The 19,344-nt window shown below is 44.9% G+C and overlaps 1 protein-coding gene across 11 annotated transcripts in view; it reads right to left on the reverse strand.

The window, feature by feature from the left end:
* The window catches only part of PRLR (prolactin receptor), a 240,297-nt gene that overhangs the window by 217,462 nt on the left and 3,491 nt on the right, over positions 1-19,344 (reverse strand). For all 11 annotated transcript variants that reach the window (XM_053292106.1, XM_053292102.1, XM_053292098.1 and 8 more), the window contains exon 2: positions 9,200-9,333. The gene's annotated coding sequence lies outside the window, so the exon portion shown is untranslated. The remainder of the gene's footprint in view (positions 1-9,199; positions 9,334-19,344) is intronic.

Consider the following 19,344-nt stretch of genomic DNA (forward strand, 5'->3'; position numbering starts at 1 on the left):
CCCTTCTTCAGATAATGCAAAGGGAAGAGCAAGTGACACGTAGACAGAGGGCCCCGTCCCTCAGGGGTTCAGGGGAGGGGTGCCATATTCAAGCTCTCCAAATCCAGGCACCCTAATTTGCATGTTATGCAAATTGTTATGTTATGCAAATTATGCAAATTTGCATGTTATGCAAATTAGTCTGCAAATTTGTGCGTTATCCAAATACACTGTCCAGATGTCTTTGCTCTGTAGACAATCCTGTCTTCCAATAATTGGGGAGGATCTCTTTACCTGACCATCTAACTAAGAATTAAACAACCAGACTTTATATCCAACACTTTCTAATATACAAGTTCAGTTTTTAATCTTGTCTAATAAGCTGTGTGTAGTGCTGTCATAGATTCCTCACCTACTGCAGACTACCACCCCGCTCCATTTCCCAACACCTGAATATGCTATTTATTGGTGAATAAATATGCTATTTATTCATTTAAATATGATAATTTAAATATGCTATTTATTGGTGAAAGTGAAGATACCAGATAAGATTGGCGAATGTGGCGAATCTCTTAAGATTAGCATAAGTCTCCCTATCAAACCCCAGCAAAGCCTTGTGCCAGGTGCCAAGAGAGCCCTGAAAGATTTGCAGTCTTGTGCAAGTGAACCCACACTTTGGAAGCACAAGGACTGGCGTGAGAGCTAGAGCTGCATGTGCCCTGGGGTCACAGCATTAGTCAGGGTGTCAGCCACTGTTCCTTTTTAGATGATGAGTCCTTTGGGGACAGAGAACCATCTTCTTTCTCTTCCTATGTAAAGTGCTTTGAGAACTTTTTTTTGTGTGAAAATGGTAAATAAATATTTGTAATAATAAAAGAGCGGGTTCATGCTGACAACCTTGCCAGGACGGGAGGGTGAGTGGGCTGCAGGGAAGGCAGGAGATTGCCTGCCTTCCCCAGCAGATGAGCAACCATTGCCCTCCCCTCTGCTGAACCGTACACCCACACGAGCAGCGGTGCGGCGAAGGGAAACGCTGGGAGTGGGAGGACTTTCCCCTCCCGCATCCCAGGGTGCCCCGGGGCACGAGTGCAGCCACTGATCTTGCTAGAGCAGCCGCCAGGCTCGGTGCAGCCACTTCTCCCCCCCACCCCCGCCGGGCTCACTGCCAGAAATGGCAGTGGGCCGGGGAAAACTGGTGGTTGGTGCGGGGTTAGTGCCAGCAGCAGCCTTGCTCCCAGAGCTTCACACACACAGCCTAACTCAGTATGTCCTAGCCTGGGTTAGGCTGCACGTGTGAATACCTTTACAATCTGGGTTGGATTCAGTAGGCTGGTTCTCGTGACCATTGTAAACCGCCGAGAGATGCACGTTTGGGGAAGTACAGACATATTTTAAATAAATAAATAAATAAAATTAATTAATTAACTGGGCAGGACATAACATAAGAACAGCCCTGCTGGATCAGACCCATGGCCCATCTAGTCCAGCGTCCTGTTTCACACAGTGGCCCACCAGATGCCACAGGGGAGCCCACAGGTAAGAGGTATGTGCATGCCCTCTCTCTTGCTGCTGCTCCCCTGCAATTGGTATTGAGAGGCATCATGCCTCTGAGGCCGGAGATGGCCCACAACCACCAGACTAGTAGCCATTGTTAGACCTGTCCACCATGTATCTGTCTAAGCCCCTTTTACAGCCATCCAAGCTGGTATCACCACATCCCATGGCAAAGAATTCCATAGATTAATTATGTGCTGTGTGAAAAAGTACTTCCTCTTGTCAGTCCTAAATTTCCCGACCTTTAGTTTCATGGGGTGACCCCTGGTTCTAGTGTTGTGAGAGAGGGAGAAAAATTTCTTTCTGTCCACCCTCTCCACTCCATGCATAATTTTATACACCTCAATCTTGTCTCCCCTTAGTCGCCTCTTTTCCAAAGTAGAGAGCCCCAGATGCTGTAGCCTAGCCTCATAAGAAAGGCGCTCCAGGACCCTGATCATCTTGGTCGCCCTCTTCTGCACCTGTTCCAGTTCTGCAATATCCTTCTTAAGATAAGGTGACCAAAGATGTACACAGTACTCCAGATATGGCCACATCATAGATTTGTATGAGGGCATTATATTAGCATTCTTATTTTCAACCCCCTTCCTAATGATTCCTAGCATGGAATTAGCCTTTTTCATAGCTGCCGCACACTGAATCAACACTTTCAATGACCTGTCCACCACGACCCCAAGATCTCTCTCCTGGTCAGTCCCCGACAGCTCAGATCCCATCAGCATATATGTGAAGTTGGTGTTTTTTGTCCCAATATGTGTCACTTTACACTTGCTTACATCGAACCTCATTTGCCATTTTGTCACCCACTCCCCCAGTTGCCCACTTCTACCCAGCACAAGACTCCCACACTGTCACTTCCCCCTCCTCCTACTTAGTTTTTTACTTGCACATAATCAAAAATCAGGAGCATACACAGCTCCTGAAGCTGGGTAGGGCACTTGTCCTACCCAATTAATGACCATGTGAACTAGCCTAGTCTGTGATAGTGGCACACACACACAGCCATCTCACATGAAGTTTATGGAACTGGAAGGCAGCATACGCTGATGGAGAAGCAGCAGTGCTGCAAGCTTAAACAGATCTGGATCAGCCTTAAGTTATTCTCTCTGGCTTCTGCTGCTTTGCTCCTATGCCTGGCACTGCCTTCCTTCTCTGTATGTCAAGTTGCCATCTCTGTATAGTGCCAAACAAGTTGAAAGCACTGAGAATGATGTTTTCACCAATTCTTATTTACAGGCTTTGTAGTTAATTAGTATTTATTTGATTACTTGCTTCTGGTACATCGAATAATTTGATTTTAGATGGAAGCCTGTTTTGTTTGCCAGTTGCAGTCTTAAGGGGACCTTAAGATTGCAACTGACCTCTTCAAATTGTTTAATCTTATAGACTTGAAAGTGACTTTTGCAGTGCATCGTATGTGATAATTGAATTGCTTGATTAGGTTTTTGTGCTGAGATCGAGCAGCTGAAAATGCTGTAGGAAACCAAGGATACACTAGCAACTGAAGCACATTTTTATGACTGCAATGAAGACTGAGGCTGCTGATTCAAAATCATAAGTCAAACACATTGAACCGCAGTGTGATACAGTGGTTGGTGTATTGAACTAGGATTGTGGAGATCCAGGTTCAAATTGCCATGATGCTTACTGGGTGATCTTAAGCCAAATACCATCGCTCGGCCCAACCTACCTCACAGGGTTGTTGTGAGGATAAAATAGAGAGGGGCTTGCATGTCACCCCGAGGCACATACATTCATAAAAGTGAAACAAATATTTGAGGTCTGAATCAGGTAATTTTGTTGGTGGTGGTTACAAATATTTATATACTGCTTTTTAACAAAAATAACTTCACAAAGCAGTTTACAGAGGAAAAGAAATAAGAATAAGATGAATCCCAGTCCCAAAAGGATTCACATTCACAATCTTAAGAAAGAAGAAGAGGAAGAATAACCACAAGGTTGACACCATCAATGGTGGTCCCTAAAGGGATAGGGACAGCTTCTAACCGATGGTGGTCCCTAATTGGATAGCATCTCGGTGACCATCAGCAGTGGTCCCTAAATGGATAGGGACATTTACTCTTCCCCTGCTAAACATGAGAGAGTCATTACTTTAATATGCGCCTATTTGCTCTGTTAGCAGGGGATAGTTAAACATGCATTCATGTTAAGGTCAGATGAGTAAACAGCCACTTGTTTGGAAAGCCATGGCAAATCCAAGTTGAAATTTCCTCTTAAGTGACCAAGCAGGCAGTTCTTATTTTTAATTTTAGGCCACAAATTAGTACCACAGGATTGTGTGGGTTAATAAATGTTTCTCTGAGATAGTAGGGCTGTGCTCGCAACTTAGGAGAGCCGTGCACACTCCTGATGGGTGGTCGGGCATGCATTTGCAAAGATCAAGGGGGAGGGGAGAGTAATTTTGTGGGAGCCAGGAACTGGTAGGGCAGGAGCGGCCAATGTGGTCCCCAGCATATTATTGAGGGTGGACAAAAAGTTGTCCTAATCCGCTCCCAAAACTCCCACACAATCACTTTCTTCTCCTTCTGCCTTGATCTTTGGAAACACACAACTTCTGATTGAGCGTGTACAGCTTTCCTACCCTGTCTGGGTGCTGCTGTGAAAACAGCCACAGTAATGTTCTGTGGATCTATTTACTACCAGCAAACATACCACATTAAAGTGTCAAATAAGACATAATGAAAGCCTAAACCATTGTAGAAACACACACTGAAAATGGATACAAGGGCTGAGTTTAAATAAGGGCACATTGTGTAAAAATTTCACTTCCTGTGCAACATCCCCTTCCTTGTTTTAGCAGTTCTTTCTGGGAAGAGGCTGCAAAATGAGCTAAGAATAGTCGACTCTTCCAAGTAAGGGCAAGAAATACTGCCCTCACTTCGGTTTGGCTTTGTGATGTCATCATATAACTAGATCTGTTGGCTGCATGATGATGTGACATCACCACATTGCCTATAAGATCCTTGATTGGCTTGGACTGCTTCAGGAAAAGGCCCGCCCCATTTGCTTATTTAAAGTGGCACTAAAACAGCCGGTCAGGGAAAGTAACAGTAATGTTCCTGCCACTCCATTCCCTGTACTCTGACTTTTCTAAAGGCAGGGGACGGGTGGTAGCCACTGCCAGGTAAAGGAAGTTGTGGGAGGAAGAGATCACCATGGAGTTAGTTATCCAGACATGGCTTCTTGCTGTGAGGTATCCAAAGACCAAATCTGCTTTCCAGCAGATTCACAGCTGTTTAATTCAGAGGATTAGATAGGCCGTTCACATGGGGTTGGTTCCCACAGCTTGCTCTGGGTTTTTTCTCCAACCAGTCACATCCCAGGAGGAGGCGAGAGACGCCTCCCTTCATCATTATTGCTATTATTATTTTAGTTTGACAGTCGGCATTCTGCAAGATTGACTAGTCAAAAAACCAGAACGCTGAAGCCAAATCTGACCAAAATCTTTGCTGATTCTTATAATGAGCTTGCCTTTGTGACTGCCTTCATCACCTCATGTCCCCCCACCCCAGACCATTTAAAAGGTCATGCAAGTTTAAAGTAGAAATCATTGCTTTCTCTCTGTGGTGAAGAAAAATGCAGCCTCATGGAGTCAGCCCAGACATAAAGGGCTCAGGTTACATCAAACCCCGTAGTCTCCACTGTTAAGCTTCCAGGCATCCTCCAACAACATCTGCATATGTAAAGCCTGGTAAAGGGGAGTGAATGTTTCTAAAAGGTAACAAACATTTCTTATGTCAAGAAACAGGTGTGCAGAGCAGGGTGGGCTTTCCCTTACATCCATGCCCATAGAATTCTCCACTGAGATGAGTGACACAGAGCAGAATCTCCCCCTCTCCAGCACAATAAAGGTTTACTGATAACCAAACAGTAACCAAGGACAGTTTTGTAACCTGGATTTGAACACGTGTGACAGGATTTGTGCTGCTGAAGTTTGTTTATGGACTGAAAATGGAAGGAGGCTGGGTTTGGGGGCAGGCAGGCAAGGCTTAACCCCTCCTTTTCTGATCCCCAGCGAAAGCCATCCCTGAGCTGTAGGCTCTTTCTAAAGCTGATCGGCACCACTTGAAGTTTTAAAAAAAACAACCCACAAAAGAGCGAGTTTTGAAAAAAGCCAAATTATTGGCAATGGTCCCTCTACAGATCACTGGAGAACAGGTATGCGTCAGGGCATACCAGAAAGCTCGGTTTTGTTTTGTTTTTTAAAAGCCACCACAAATAGAAGATTTTTTTTTACCCTGGACATAATTTGGGCTAAGCTAGAATGCACAGCAGTAATTCGGGGAAAAGCAGAATCGTGTGTGATCTTGTCCCTGATAGCCCGCTGTGACTTCGGGATAAATCCAGCTGATATGTGAATTCGCACCCTCCATTCTGGAGGAGATGTGTACTAAAAGTCATGTGTGTAAAAGTCCCATGTGGCATGCTCTGTGTGCTGCAGATGAGCAAATTGGGTTGGAATGGAGAGATCCAGGAGAAGAATTAGGATGGGGATGGAAAGATGCACCATAGAGCAATGGCTCCCCATACTGCCTCAGCACCAAATGAGCTTGGGCCAGGTCTGGATTCCAAATACATTTCCTTAGGACCATATTGATTTCAATAGAATGCAATGCCAAGTGAATGTGCTTGGGATCTCAGCCCAGTGTTGCAGAACAGCGTAGAAGAGAAATCATTCATAAAAGACTGTCAAACTAAATGAGAGGCGGCAAACACAGTTTCTTGGCATTTGCGGACATGTTAAATATGCAGATATTCCGAGGCTGTTCTCATACACACCCTATGGAAGCCCAACCTGGGTTAGGCTGCGTGTGAGAACCTCTGGGATCCAGCCTGATCCCAGCAGAGCAGCACTGCCTAGCCCAGCTTTATAACACAGCTTTTAGCCAGGGTTAAATGCACAAATGAGTTCTTAAACCAACCTCCAGGATTGTGTGTTTTCTGGGGCTGCATTTAGCTCCAGCAGACGCAGAGATGGGTGCCTAGCATGGGAGGAGGGTGCCAAGCGTGGGAGGAGAGCTGGTCTTGTTGTAGCAAGCCTTACTTGTCCCATTTTTAAGCAGGTTCTGCCCTGGTTGCATATGAATGGGAGACTACATGTGTGAACACTGTAAGATATTCCCCTTAAGGGATGGGGCCACTCTGGGAAGAGCATCTGCATGCTTGCATACAGAAGGTTCCTAGTTCTCCCCCTGGCAGCATCTCCAAGGTAGTGTTGATAGAGATTCCTGCCTGCAACTTTGGAGAAGCTGCTGCCAGTCTGTGTAGACAATACTGAACTAGATGGATGAATAGTCTGACTCAGTATATGGCACCTTCCTATTTTCCTGGGGGAATCCCCCAATGCACTGCGCATGTCACGCAGTTCATTGTGAGATATCCAGAGGCTGGAATGTGTCATCCCAGCCTCTGGAGCTGCTCGCTGTGCCACACAGCATGGATCATTTGGGAGCACAGTTCACACTCCCAGAAACATAGCAGTGCTTGTCTGGGGGAAAAGTGAATTTGACCAGCCTTCCTCCTCCCCCCTCCCCCCCCCCCACTAGGGATGTGCATGAACCTGTTCGGAGGCCCTTTTATGGGCTTCCGAACAGTTTTGAACACCGGGGGATTTGAAGTTCGAGGCCGGGGTGTGTGTGCCAATTTAAGGGCGGGGGAGGGTGCATTTACCCCTCCCTCCACTTACCCCCCGCCGGTGCTCATTGCCAGTAAAAGCCTTTGGGGCGGCAATGTACCTCCCTGCCGCCCCTTCCCCCTCTTCGTGCACATCAGACAGACGCACATGCGTGACATGCGCATGCGTATCTGGTGCTTCCAGCCACTTCAGGCTGAAGAGGAGGAAGGGGTGTCAGGGAGGTACACTGCCACCCCATTTCTAAAGGTTCTGAATATCTGGTTTTTAAACCTCTACACCAAATTAAACTTCAACTTGTTTTATCATGCAAATATATTTGGAAGATATATTTTGTTTTGTTCATGAGAGATTTGCAAATGCAAATACAAACTCCTGCCCAAAGTCATATCTTCAGAATCCAAAAGCAGATGGTTGTCAGAGGAATAAAATATTGATGTTAAGGCCACTGTGTCATAGCGGTGTGCTCGGTACTGAACAGAACTTAGTTTCTCACCTAGCACATCACTGCATTTCCACTGTTAATCACAAGTGGAGTTGCTTTGCTACTTCCACATTGCACTAGGTATCATGGCTGACATAGAGAACAAGGATGCAGCAGTGCAGCAAGAGAGCAGCCTAACTGCACCGGTGCATCAGGGATGGGGCAATTTTTTACACCCTCCCCTTCCCCAGGAAACCCTCTGTGCCACCCGGAAAATATGTCCCCAAGGATTGTGCAGCCCTCAGGGACATATTTTTGGATGGCACAGAAGGCTTCTGGTAAAAGACAAAGGTATAAAATTTGCCACTTCCCTGATGCACTGGTGCAGTTTGTTGGGAAGTTCTCTTAGAGTACTGGTTTGCTGAGAAGTTCTGTTGGAGCACTCTCTTGCATCACTGGTGCATCTTTGCTCTATATGTTAGGCCATGTGTTCTTTGAGGCATTGTAGCTTGAATTTCCTTCTTTTACACACAAACACACCCATTTATATTGTGGTCTGTTGTATCTGATCATGCACCTCTAAAAACAAACAAACGACGGAGCAGAGGTGCTAACAACCACCCATTGCTGTACTCCTGTTCTCAAAAAAGTCAGATTTCCTCTCTTAATCAATGTGTGGCTTTAAGGCAGAGAAAGTGCAGGTTGACAACAGATGCATGGCAATGCCATGAGGCCGCCTGAAAGAATGAGTTAACAAAGTGAGACAAAGAAGAATCCCGGACCAACCATCCTGCCTGGAAGTGCCCAGAGCAATGCCAATGGCATTCTGCCAGTGCTTGGCATACTACCCTAATCATCACATACCACAAAGTTACAAACCCAAGCAAGCCATATACAGTATATGTTGATAATTTTTGAATGTCTCATCAAAATGGCAGGGTTTTGTTTTTTGGCTTTGAAACAAGAAAGAAAACAAAATAGTAAAGGTGTGTGAAATTAGTGCTTAAGCACTCATAGTGAATACCAGAAGCACGTTGTATAACTGTTCTTATCTTGGCAGATCCTCATACGCTCCAGGAAATCATACGTTCCTCTTCTGTGCCAGTTTAGAATAGAATGGGTTTGCTTTGCCTTTCAGTGTCCCTTCACCAAAAACACCTGCTAGTCTCAAGCTGAAGCAAACTTGTGCCAACAACAGTGCTTCTTTCAGCACTTCCTATGTACTGAGCCTCCAGTCAATATTTAAGAATGAAATGCTGTATCAGAGGAAAATCAAAGCTAGTTATCTTTCAATTGCATTTCTGTGTTCTGTTCTTACTACAGCTGGGTACACTAGCGTAACAATATTCATATTGCAGGAGGCACCTATGTGTCCCAATCTTTACCAATGACTAATCTTACTTGCATTTTAAGAAGTTCTTTAAAACATGATTTCATGAAGTCTAGATCTGCACTTTTAAAACAGCTGACACTTCTCCAAACATCTCCTCAGCAGTTAATTGGCAACATCATTTTAAGTAAACATGCACATGCCACCAGTAATGTTCTTAACAAGGAGGACCGGTCATTTATAGCACAGCTTTACTTACAAGAAGTGTGCACTTTAATCCATCTTGTTTGGTGAAGCGGTCAGTTGTCTGCATAATCCACCTCCAAGATTTCAGTTTGGAACACAATGTCGGGGTGTTTGTTCTGCACATAGCTTCCTTCCTGCAGAGGATACCTGCACAGTGTAGACCAGATAGATTGTGTTGCTTCCTGATAAGGTCACTGAGGCTTAGCTAGAATATAGCAATGCTTAATCCTTATTGGTCTCGCCTAGTGAGCACAAGGCTGTTTCCTTGACAACTCAGTTGCTGTTGCTACAGCATCTTTGGCCACATGTGATGACAAGGTTTGATGTAAACATTTTTTAAAAAGAAAAAACCTACTACTTTATGTTTATTTCCCACACCATGTGTGTGTGAACAAAATATTTTATTTATTGGCTTCCTCCCCCAAGCTCTGGACATTATTTGTTTCTTGTTTGCATGACAAATATATTGCAAGCTTACTAAATACAGGAGGGGAGGAAAACACCCAAGTGATTTGCAGCCCAATAATACGCACATTTGTTCAGAAAACCTGTGGTTTTCAAAGCAGTGTGCCTAAAATTGCAGCTTAGAAATACTGAGAGCCCAAGCAAGTTTGATGATAGTTATCAAGTCATTCTATCGAAAATGACCGTTGGTGTGTCCAATCCCCCCTCCACCTCTGTAGTCAAATTTACTTCATGTCATGACATCACAACATCCTGCATTTTCTTGCCTTCTACTCCATAATCTTTAGCTTGCAATGGTGTGGATGGAGAAACAGAATGTAAGGGCATCACAACATGAGGTACTAATTTCTTCTAAATAACTTTACAGGGGAGGGGGCCTAGACATTTCCAGCAACAGCTGCATGTTATTTACCATCACATCTAGTTTGGCCCTTAGGTACTAATAATTTCCTGCTTATTCGTGTTTGAAATTACACCAACACAGAGTTGTATAATCCTAATTATCCTGAGGTAGAGGAAAACATATCTTGGATCAAAACAAAAGTATACTAGATTACGTGTGCTATGCTAATTGAGATCTCGCTATACTGCATAAGGGTTACACTTTCTTCTCCATATCCCTGTTCAGATATGACTACTACATGTGCAATAGGGCCCTTTTAAAATTCAGGATTTATTTCGCCACAGCCATAACATAAAACAGAGCGCATAGTTCGTAGCACAAAAATTAAAGCATGATAAAAACAAGCAAAATATAATAATGTCCACTGTCAAGATTGCATCCTGTTAAGATGTTTTGCGATTGTATAAATCTTACTTTGATCTTGATACAATATTTGTCCCCTGCTAACTGAACAAAGAAGCACCTTTTGAAAGTGGTGATTCTCTTTATTTATCAGGGGCCCCAGCTACTGGCCCTATCCATCCCCAGCGCAGCATTCCAGTGGCTGTTACTGGTGTCGATCTTCTTCTTCTTATTATTATTATTATTATTTATTTATTTATTTATTTATTTATTTATTTATGTACTCAATATAATTTTTTTTTTTAAGTTGTGAGCCCTTTGGGGACAGGGAGCCATTTTATTTATTTATATCTATGTAGACTGCTTTGGGAACTATGGTTGAAAAGCAGTGTATAAATATTCTTTGTATTCATCATATTTTTTGAAGAAATGCAGCTGTGGAGACTGGTAATATTTTACCTATTTTTGCCATGTGTTAGTTCTATGCGATATAATTTTGTTTTCTATCTATTTGGGCCGATGCAGTTGCTAAATAAATATTGAATTTTAATTGCACTCATAGAGGTCATTCACAAATCAGAAACTGAGCCTATTCCCACGATCACTAGAAAGCCAGCTAAGGGAGCCTAGCCCGCTTTCTGGTGATCGTCAGAACCACCGGGCTCATGGGCAAGCCTGGTGGTTTCAAGGCGGCTAGCCCACCTAATTCCCCCTCCCTTTCAATGAGGTTAATGGAGCAAGTGCTCTGTTAACTTTATTTATTTGATTGTGTGCCACCGCAAAATGCGGCGACACATGAGTAGACCCTGGACCGGGAGGCTACAAGCTGCATCCTGGTGTCAGGCCCCCCCCCCCGAATGCCTCGTGCGCTCATGCAGGGTATCCTGGGACTTCCGGGGACCGGGCGTCCCCCGATCCCCACAGCCTCCACTGGCTCCCTTAACCCACTTTCTAGTGATCGTGGGAATAGGCTCAGTTTCTGATTTGTGAATGACCTCTATGAGTGCAATTAAAATTCAATATTTATTTAGCAACTGAAGTACTTTCTTCTGCCTGTGCTAACTCTGCTGCCAGTCACTTTTATTGGGTGACCCTGAGTTTTAGTATTATGAGTGGGGCAGGGGAGATATACTGAGCTGGTTAGTGATGGGAGTTTTGTAGAAGCTGAGATCTCTGTGTTACACAAGTCGTTACATTTTCTTCTGATGTTACTGCTCAAACATGACCATGAGGTCATTCACACAATCAAAAACTGTATTCTACCCAGGGTTTGGGACAGGGGTGTAGCAAGGTTGGAGTGGGCCCAGAGACAAGATTTTAAAATGCCCCCCCACCACCACCACTGAAGCTCAGCTCTGTCAGGGTCTCAACTGGACTTGGCTGCACGCTGTCGACATATAGTGACGAATGTTGTTTTTCAGCAGGGAGTAGCCGACTGACGACGTGATTTATAGTGCAAGCCACAAGAGCTCCCAGCTGGCAGGGATTTAAGGCTTATCAGCCCTCTGCAATAGGCGTTTGCTTTTCCTAAGAGTCTCGAATTGATCCCTGCGTCTCGTGACACGCCGCTGTTGGGGGGTCGGCGGGGGTTGGTTACATAGCTCTTCTTCCGATTGATCTTTCACGATTTCTGCTACCTCAGGTTGTTGTGCCTGCTCAGAGTCATTATCCACAGCTATTTCATGAATACTGGCAGCCGGGCTCTGCCCCTCAGACACTCCTGCATCGCCTGGAAAGTTGACAGCTTCCCCTTCCTCCTCACTGCCGGAGATCGAGGGTGTGACAAGCTCATGAAGTAAAGGTTTTGTAAATTGTGGACGATGCAAGTCATTTAATGGTGCTAGAGAAAGACATGCTATTCTGGTAGCTTCAGGTCTTAACATTCACATCAATTTCAGAGGATGAATAGAACTGAAGGAAGCCCGGGTGGGTGCAAAGCTGGGGGAGTCAGTCATGTGACTTGCCTCGGGGGGGGGGCAGACAACTGTCTCCTCTTGCCCTATTATATTTACCCCTCTGGTTTGGGAGCTGTGTGTGCTCCCTATTTTTGATTGGGTGGAAGCAAGGTAGGAGGAAACCCTGAGTAGAAGTGATTGTGTGAAAGCCAGGTAGGAGGAAAAGCTAGCCAGGTTTTCTTCCTGCCTTGTTTCCAAACAATCACTTATATCCAGGTTTACCTCTTACCTTGTTTCCACACAACCAAGCACTGGGCGTGCACACAGCTCCCAAACCTGGGCAGAACACAGTGAGGTGCTGCACACGACCTGTGTGAAGTGCCAGATGGGGTTTGGCTTAGCCCGCTCTCCCCGCAGACGATCAAACCCCTAGCCCTGGTGGCTGGATCAGTTGCCCACACGACCACCAGTTGCCCCCCCCAAATCTTCTTTAGTCTGTCCTTGGTGGTGTGGTTTGTGCCCTCAAGAACCTATGTGTTAAAACATGATGCTTAACTTGCAGCGGTGGTGGTGGGGGGAGCTCTAAAGGCCTTTAGGTCCAGGCTCCAAAATTACCCAGGTGCACCTCTGGATATGCATGGCTCTTCCTCGTTTATTTTATCCTAATAACAAACCTATGATGAGCCCCTGGTGGCGCAGTGGTAAAACTGCCGCCCTGTAACCAGAAGGTTACAAGTTCGATCCTGACCAGGGGCTCAGGGTTGACTCAGCCTTCCATCCTTCCGAGGTCGGTAAAATGAGTACCCAGAATGTTGGGGGCAATATGCTAAATCATTGTAAACCGCTTAGAGAGCTCCGGCTATAGAGCGGTATATAAATGTAAGTGCTATTGCTATTGCTATTGCTATGATGATGTGGAACTTATTGTCCAAGATCACCCAGTGAGCTGCATGACTGAGTGGGAATTTGAATGCAAATCTCCCTGGCCCTTTGTCTGTCATGTTGTGGGCGTATGAAAATATTCTAGCTTGCTTTAATAGTAAGAAAAGGCCATCTGAGTTCTACCAATCATATTATATAAAGGTCTAATGAACAAGAACTGATTAATCTTTCAGAACAGTAACACTTTACCCAGACAATTCAGAATTAGAAAGAAACCAAACATTTGCTAGACTATTCAGAACCATCCTGCCTGAAAGTTCCCAGATACTCTTCTATCAGAAGTTCCAAAAACTTGGAAACAAACTTATCCTGCTTCTTCCCAGGGCTTTCTAAAAGGAAATTTCAGAATGGCACAACAGCATGTGTGTAATTCACGTGGAATGCATTTGCTTGTGCATTTCCTGCCTAGAATCAGATTCCATGACGTGTAGAGTGGGAGAAAATCCTCACAATGGGGAATTTGACTGCACTATTGCAGAAGAGTGTTATATTCATTGGTGAATATACTCTACTCTGTGGGGAGTAGCAAGGGAGTTTGCAGGTAGTGCCTTTGGCAGAGAAGAGAAATACTACTCATTTTATTATTCTCATTGTTAATCAGTAACTTCTAACATCAAGATTGTTTTCACAACCGGGCGGGGCGGTGGGCGGGTGGCAGGAAAGGCTGCAGAAGCCTGCCTTCCCCACAGACGATCTCCGAGGGTCCACCACTGTTGGGATCTCCCCAGTGACGGATGGGTGCACGCCAGTGCTTCAGCGCCCGCTCCCTTAAGTGCTGAGTGCTCCAGGGCTCTGTTCCTTAACCTTGTTTATGGGGCGGGCTCCCTAGGCGGGTTTGCTGCCAAAGTGCTGCTGGGAGCTATGTGCCTCCCACCGGTTCTTATGGGCAACCAAGCCCTGGCATAGCTTCCTTAGCCTAATTGTGGCTGCTCATGAGAACAGCCTCATCATCTAATATAATACAGCTTTTGCATGACTTTAATTTTTGAACTACACAAATGTTCTTTTAGAGCTGCAGTTTTTTCTTTCTTTAGAACCGAACATCGTGCATCTGGTTGCACATCTGAAAAAGCCTTGCTTCTTTCTCTTAAGAGTTAATGCAAGTTGCTTCTAAACATTAACCATTTATCTGGCTCACTTTTCATTGCTCATCTAGGTTTCTAATTAGCAACCTGATGGTGTTAAAAGATGACCCAGAAGTTAAAAGGGGAAAAAGAAAACATATTTCCACTGCGGCAGGGTTGGGGTGGACTTTTTACAATCCTGTTTTGAATATAACTAAAAGGCCTAAGAAAGAGACTGACATAAGGGTCCCCTGAGGACAGGTTTGGTCAATGACATGAACTCAGCATGGTAGGGTAAGATTCCTTTGAGATGCAAACATGAATAGGCTCCTACTCCACGCATAATTTTTAGGATTGTACCCATATTTCAGATTCCTCTTCCATAAAGCCAGTATCTGGTTCAAAAACCAAATAAACATGATTCCATTGTACCATCACCACCTCCAAGTAGGGCTGGGACCGGGCTTTGTCTAAACCCTGAAAAGCTGCTGCCACGTAGTGCAGACAATGCTGAATTAGATGGACCACAGGTCTGACTCAGTGAGGCTATTCTCATGTGCAGTGGAAACCGGGCTAAAGGAGCCCAGCCCAGCTTCCACTGTGCGTGAGAACCGCCGGGAGTTGTGCAGCTCCTGGCGGCGGTGCAGCGGCAAACCCTCTTGGGTAGCCCGCCACTTATCCTGGGTTTCAGGTGGAGGAGCGCCCGAAAAGCAGGTTCCTGAATCGTGTGTTGCCGCACCGCGGCTCCACACCACAATGACTCACAACTGGAGTCAGGAGGCTCCCAAAAGGTACTGCACACCCAAGGCTTACGGGACTCCTGAGGCCAGGAGGCCCCTGAACTCTGCCACCCCAGCCGGCTCTGTGACGGAGTCGGTAATTGTCTGGGCAGCTGATCTGGCCACCCAGAGAGGGCCCCCTGATCATCTGCTGGGAGAGCAGGTCAAACCCGCTCTCCTCGCAAACCCCCTTCTGGCTCTACACACAGATCGTGTGTAGAGCCTTAGTATATGGCAGTTCCATATGTTTATCCATAATGTCATAAAATGCCACAAAACAATGTTGCTAAATTGCTAGGGAATCAAGGTTCTTTCATTTAACTGTGGCTACCATTCAAAGTACTGGTTTTAACCTTTAAAGCCCTACAGCCTTGAGACCAGGCTACCAGGGAGAGCGCCCTGTCCCATATGTTCCAACCCAGACCTTAACATCTTCTTCGGAGGCCCACCTCCAAGTGCCCCTGCCAAACGAAGTGAGGTGGGTAGATGATAGGGGGAGGGCCTTTTCGGTGGTTGCACCCCATTTATGGAATAGCTTCCCCAGTGAGGTTCACCTGGCTTCATCACTTTGTTCTTTTAGACTCCATGTAAAGACCTTTTGGTTCACTCAGGCCTTTTAAAGTTAAATTTTGATTTTTAAATTTGATTTTAAAACTGATTTTAAAAGAGTTTTTCAATTGCTTTGTATTATATTTTGTATTTTCTTTCTTCCCCCTTTTGGTCTGTTATGATCGAATGTGTTATGTGTTTTATTTTATGTTTTAATGCTGTGTTGTGAGAGCACAGTCTGTGTGAAGAACTGGATTTGGATGTGATGTTTATGAAACATACATGCAAATAAAGCAGAGCTGGCAACTAAGTTCTTGTTATATAAACCACGCGTCATAAGAAACATTTTGCCTGTGGAGCTGCAGCCTGCCTTGAAGTAGTGACCCCCTGAGGCTAGTGCATAGCACAAGATATTTCTTTGAACTTTACAATAAATAGTGGATCACTACAGGTTTAGAACTCCATCTCTAATATGTATGTGTCTGCTTAAATATTGGTTGTGTGGTCCCCGACAGAGGCTTTGAGTTTCTCTATGGTGCAATGCCTGGAAAGAATGCATCTATTGTAAGCACAGAGACCTGATTTATAGCAGGAAAATGAAGCCAGCTGAAACCCATCATGTTTACAGAACATTCTGTGCCCATGCAACATTATGCTCCAGAGAAATCATAAGCCAGTCACATGACCATGACAAAGATGGTAGGCTCAGCTAAGAATTCAGTTTAGGATTGACTGGTTGATTAAGTGCCGTCAAGTCAGTGTCAGCTCTTAGCAACCAATGTCTAAATGAAGGGTCTGGAATTTAATGTTACTATCTACATTCACTTATACTAAACAATCCAAGAGTAGTTTATATACGTACCTAGGCGGAGCCTAAGTAAGGGCAAAGAGAAGCCATAGCTTAGTAAGGGCAAGGAACTATGGGCAAGGTGAAGCCAGAGCCTAGTAAGGGCAAGTTGAAGCTCTGCCCTTCAAAGGGCATGATGACGTCACAGCAGGGAGGAGTTGAAAGCCCTCCACAGAACATGCCCAGGCAGACCTCCATGTCCAGGCATGTTCAGACACACCCAGAGCAGGTGCAGAACAAACACCCATGTTTGGACATCCCCCCCCCCACACACACACCCCGAACAGGTCTGTGTATGTTCAGACATGCACAGAGCAAGGGTTAGGCCTGGCCTGCACAACATAAGGCCCGGGGACCAGATCAGGCCCTCAGGGACGTTTTTGTGGGTCCACTGATTGGCATAACTTGCAGCAAAGGCACCCCCGAGGCCACTCTTTGGGTTAGTTCCCTCTTCATCTTTTCATCCTCTGCTTTCTCTGAAACTGCCTTACGGCACCATCAAAAACATAGGAAACTGCTATATACTGAATCAGACCATTGGTTGGTCTATCCAGCTCAGTATTGTCTTCACAGACTGGCAGCAGCTTCTCCAAGGTTGCAGGCAGGAATCTCTCTCAGCCCTAGTATGGCACACAGCGTCCTTCCCTTTGGCCCGTGCGGTAGCATTTAAGGAGGCTGAGCAGGGAGGCCTAGCCCTACCAGCCCTGCAACCCTATTTTGTAACTGAATTCATGTCCTACAATTTTGGAAACTGGATTTTCGTGAATGTCCATAATATGTCCAACCTCCTGTAAAAAACCTGGGTCTCACTTTTCGCTCTGCATTGGCGCAAGTCAGCATGGGGCATAGCATGATGGGGGAAAGGATCTTTCAATGGTAATATCACACAAGTATTAAAAAGAGAACACCCGGACTACTTGAGAGATTTGTTATTCACACTTAAAAAATGGAAGGTTGAACCGGATCTATTTAAAGGACCCTTCTCAGTTAAGCAGCTAAGGAAAACAATTTATGGAGAGATTCTAGAAGTGGGTTTCTTAAAACCTGATTTAGAACGTAAACGCTACAAACACCGCACTTCACAGTACTTGTTGCAACCCAATCACCCTATCGCTCTCTTTAAGGAGAAAAAAGTCCCTTTCCATTTATGAGAAACAAGGTGGCGCTTATACCATCAAGTACTACCACTTAATGCAGCTAAGCCATGGCTCCCAGAGGACCAGCAAGAGTGCCCTAAAATCACCTGCAAACAGAAAGCTAGTGAGCTAGGTGAAACATTCAGGGAAACCCACTCACATTTCTTAAAAGAGTGTGTGGTAGCCAAAAGAGTGTGGCAGGGAGTAAGCAAGCTGTTAGAGTGGTCTGATTTGGAAAAACAGACTTGGGAAGAACTAACCTCGGGTTTGGGCGATAGAACCTCCTTTCGAGGTCCCAGAAAGAAACCTTCAAGGAAACGGGACGGAACGGGTGCCCTCATACTAGGGAATTGGAACGTTCCCCTTCTCGTAATCAGGTTAGTAAACCTGTATGTCATTTATGCAATGCTCCTGCATAGGAACAGGGAGGGAAGACACGAACAAGAGGTTCACGCAGATGAGACAGTAAATTTCTTCTGGAAAAGTTTGTATGGTTATGTGCAAAAAGACAAGAGTCTTTTTGAGTTCTAAACAGAGTTCTAAACAGCAATGGGACAAATTGTGGAAATGGACGTTGGACGTAATCCCCCCCCCCCCCGATTACCTGATGTGCCTTGAAATCCCCCACCCCCGAGTTACAGTACTACCTGCATATACTTCATAACCTTGTGGGTTTCCAAATCCTTGTGTGTAAATCTTTGTAGATATATCATGTACAAACAACCATGTTGTATATAATTGTGCTTTAGCAACGTACTGTATGCTTTGGTAGTTTGTTGGTTCAATTAAAAAAACCTTGTCCTATTAAAAAAAATCTTGTCCTATCTTGGAGAAGCCAGGGAGGGAACTTGAAACCTTCTGCTCTTCCCAGAACGGCTTCATCCCCTGAGGGGAATATCTTGCAGTGCTCACACATCAAGTCTCCCATTCATATGCAACCAGGGCAGACCCTACTTAGCTATGGGGACAAGTCTTGCTTGCTACCACAAGACCAGCTCTCCTCTCATCCTCTGCATGTTTACTTGGAAATATCCCCACAGGTCTTCCAGTCATGCTTACTCCTAAGTAAGTATGACTAGGATTGCAACATGAAATCAACAGCAATTGAGAGAGAGGAGAGGATTTTGCATTTGGGGCTGGCATTTTTTAAGGGAGATCTCACTAGATGCCCCAGTGACTGAGCAAGGACACAGGCTCTATTTTCTGACCATGATCCTTAGTTAAATTTGTGGGTCCATTGCCAAAGGGGGAAAGATCCACAACTACCTAATAATTGCTTGTATTAATATTTTAAATAATTAATTTTAATTGAATAATGTGCTGAAAATTGACCTTGACCCCTGAACATCATTGTGGTTGGTTCCAGCCCATCAAAACATTTGAATTGTCCACCCTCAGGTTAGCCCCAGAGCAGGGGTTTTTTTTAGAGAGAAAATAAAATGCTCTTCATATTAACTAAATACGGTATATTCGGCATTTTAAGAACCCATACACATTAACTTTGTACTATGGATTCTGAAGTTGAAAGTTTTCCCCTTTTAAAAAGAAAAGTTGCCCTGCAATTAATGCTGGATCATCTTTTCTTTGTCTCTGTGATGAGGCTAGCCTGGAGTTTTATCCTGAGAGGCCCCTGAAACATCAGCCCTATCCATCCTCAGCACTGTACCTCCAGTGACTGTTGCTGGTGTGTATCTTATGTTTCTTTTTAGATTGTGATCCGTTTGGGGACAGGGATC

The sequence above is a fragment of the Hemicordylus capensis genome, chromosome 2, assembly GCF_027244095.1.
Source record: "Hemicordylus capensis ecotype Gifberg chromosome 2, rHemCap1.1.pri, whole genome shotgun sequence".
Classification (NCBI taxonomy): Eukaryota; Metazoa; Chordata; class Lepidosauria; order Squamata; family Cordylidae; genus Hemicordylus; species Hemicordylus capensis.